This window comes from Euprymna scolopes, chromosome 16 (assembly GCF_053919585.1).
Source record: "Euprymna scolopes isolate OS-2025 chromosome 16, ASM5391958v1, whole genome shotgun sequence".
NCBI lineage: Eukaryota > Metazoa > Mollusca > Cephalopoda > Sepiida > Sepiolidae > Euprymna > Euprymna scolopes.
Window position 1 is genome coordinate 74,250,938 of NC_136497.1, and position 3,615 is coordinate 74,254,552.

At 35.7% G+C, this 3,615-nt stretch overlaps 1 pseudogene; it reads right to left on the reverse strand.

The window, feature by feature from the left end:
* Positions 1-1,373: 1,373 nt before the first annotated feature.
* Positions 1,374-1,511, reverse strand: LOC145296427 (U2 spliceosomal RNA; annotated as a pseudogene).
* Between the last annotated feature and the right edge of the window lie 2,104 nt (positions 1,512-3,615).

A 3,615-nucleotide genomic window follows, 5' to 3' on the forward strand; every position in this document is an offset into this window, starting at 1 on the left:
GTTTGTATGTATATGTGCTTGTTTGTATGTATGTATGTATGTATGTATGTATGTATGTATATATGTATGTATGTGTGTATTCTGGGGCGTAGAGAGGGCTCCCGTAAGCCGTGGTGAAGGCAACCTTTCTAGGAGAAGCAAATCTCTGATTTAAAAAACCATAAAGTGGAAAAACAGTACCCGCATTAAGCTGGTCTGCTGTTTAATTTGTTGCTGGCTATCTTGCTCTTGCTTGTTGCTGGATCTCAAAATTTTGAACCGAGAGAGAGACTTAGCTGTCGTACAAAGATAAGACTCTGTAACATCATATTTGTATAGATACTCCCTCAGACATTTGGGCTCATGAATTTTAAATGTCTGAGGGAGTGGCACTCGTCTGACAAGACGTTGCATCATCATCATTCTGGGGCGCGAACCGTTGCTTGATTTAATGGCACTACTCCTGTCTTCATAGCTCTTCAACTTTATTTATTTAGTTAAAAAATATGATGTGTGTAAATTTCTTCATTGGACTATCTGTAAAAAAAATGAATACCTAATGTAGCAGTAAGTCCTCAGATCATACATCAGAAATAACAGTTGGGAATAAGTCATACACCATCCACTATGACTATGCAATTCCTACGGCTACGCATCTAGAAAACGAAACTCTTGAAAGTCTTTGAAAATGATGGTCGTCATTTTTTTCTCATTATTATTACTTGGCGAAAAAAAATGTCAATTTTCTGCAAATATGAAATTTTTAAAAATCAGCTAAGCCGCTTTGAAGTCTACAGGGAACGAACTCACACAGAGAGACATACACCCACGCACACACACAGTTTTTTTTCTATATAGAAATATGAACGAAAATAGAAAAATTGAAAATAAATAAAAGATTTTTTTAAAACATTTTTCTTTGTCTGGCCTTGTATTTTCAGATTTTTATTTTTTATTTTTATTACCTTTGCTTTTTACATTTTCCTTTCGAAAATACTGAGATAAGATCGAAATTATTGAATGAAAGAATTAAATAAAAAGAAAAAAAGAATAGCATACAGAATAGATAAAAAGCAAAAAGAATAATAAAAATTGAAAAATTACAGAAAAACAAGGCCGATAGCCATTAGTCGCGTGCTCCCATATAATGAATGAATGTGTGAATGTAGGATTGACATGAAATTCTTAAAGATAAACAAAAATGACCTAAAAATGGGCTGAAATGACTTAAATAAATAAAAAGTAAATGAATTAGAATGACTTTAATGAACTTAAGGATGAATTGAATGACCTTAAGAATGAATTGAATGCTTAAAAAATAACTGGAATCCTTCAAAAACAACTTGAATGATCTGGAGAATGACTTGAATGGCTTCGAGACTGACTGGTTGTAAAGTGGGTGATCATTTTATATTAAATTAATACAGAAAAGTGGTCCCCCACTTTATATCACAAAGTTACAAACATAAGTACAGCATGTAGTAAGAACAGATACTACACTTTTATCTTGGCCAAAAGGCCAAGAAAAGGGTATTTATTTGCTCCCCCACCGAGCAAATTAGGCACAATGCCGATTTTTAATGTGAGGAGTGAAGGGGGAAATGGGGACCAACTCCCCGGGGAGTAGGGGAGCTGGATAGTGACAATTGGTATGAAGGCTTGCACCTATATTGACCAATATGGTCTTTGCTTGCAGTATCTGTCGGAAAGATACTACACTTTGATCTTGTCCAAAAGGCCAAGAAAAGGGTATTTATTTGCTCCCCCAACGTGCAAATTAGGCACATTCTTTAGATGAGGTTAATAAGTTATATTATTTGGATTATTCGAACTACTATTCTCATCTGGGATGTTATTACTACAACTTTTCGGCCGATATATGTGCCGACCTTCTTAAGGTGCATATTGTAAAACTCACTAATCTTTATGTCAAACCCGGGAATCTGAACGGAATTTTGAACGGCACCCTTGATTTTTTTCGCCATTCAACAAGGAGAAACGTGTTAATAATCAGCTCTAGGCAATAGTCTTCTAGAATTTGAAGAAGCGATATAAAGAATGTAAGGATGGAATACTGTTGCCACATCTTGGCAGGAGCTGCTAGAAAGGACTTGTCCTGCCTTGATAGAGTTCAATATAGACTTTGTAGCCTGGTAGGAGATGTCCTTTTCTCTTCCCTGCAACCTCTGTCTCACAGAAGAGATGTTGCGAGTTTGTCTCTGATGTATCGTTATTTTCATGGAAAGTGTTCGACTGAGCTTCAGTCTATGGTCCCCCCCCTCGCCAAACTTTCACAAGAAACACACGTCTAGCTGAAAACACTATCAATAATTCCCCCCACTCTTTATCTGTGCCTAAACCTAAACGTAGATTCCATGAACAAAGCTTCTTTCTTAGAACTGCACGCCTGTGGAATTGTCTTCCATTTTCCTGCTTTCCGGCTGAGTACAATATGGTTGTCTTCAAGTCTAACATAAACAAGTTTTTGATGAGCCGTTCCATATAAGTTAACAAATTCACCGAATTTCCATTACTAATGATTACTATATTGTGCAATTTCTACTGTACAAACTTTAACCCGTATCCTCGAGTGGCCTCTTGACCTTGATATTGTGGTGAGGGCTGTGTAAAAAAAAAAAAAAATTACAAATTACTGAAAAGTTTTCCTCGTCATAGTTAACGAAACAAGAGCAAGTTACACTTTTGGGACAATCTAATATACACAGTTGCTGTAGGAATTAACACAGAGCTTACAGCCATCCAAAACGCCAGCTACATTTCATTCATTAGCTTCACTAATCTTTGCTAGTATTTTTTAAAAATATTTCTAATTTTTGTAATAATGAGATTTTGTCTGATCATTCGAATATGGATATAAGAAGTTTATCTGAAAAGCAACAGGACTGAGAATTATGTGTGCTGTGTGAGGTAAAGAGGCACTATCGGATGGTTCTGATCTGATGTATATAACCTTAGTCTTAGATTCACAGGAATTTGCTTACACCACTTCGTCTTCAATATGGCAATGCACACGTGTTTCCCCATAACTGCGCTTTACCAGTAATCTATAATAGTAATAGTCTTGTCTGGACTATTGTGCATGGAAGTGATAAACAAAATGCCAATAGCGTAAAAAGCGATGCCCTTTGTTTGAACAAATGGAGCTTAGGCGTTTGGACAATGTTTTGAAATTGTTAATTCACATACCCATCTTAACAGCAGCTGAATAATGTGATGGTTATGAATACCAACTCTCGTCTAGGTGGTTGAGTTTCAAATCTAGCTTGAGGTAGTTGCAGGTGTAGCTACACTGATGAGCTGTGATACAGCGAAACAGGTATTAACTTCCTCTTACTTGTGGGGGAAGTGTGGTATATATTTTTCATAATGTATACTAAAAATATCATGCTACGACAGGGAACATACTTTTGCTTGTATATATATATATATATATATATATATATATATATATATATAAATACTAGCAAAAGTACCCGTCGTTGACTGGGTTCAAAAACAGCCTACAGAAAATGGATTCTGATTTATGAAAGTATGATAGGTTATGAAAAGGAAGGGTTGTAAAGAGATAGTTTCGAATTTGGGGGTATCAAAACCAAAGCAAAATATGATGAAAGT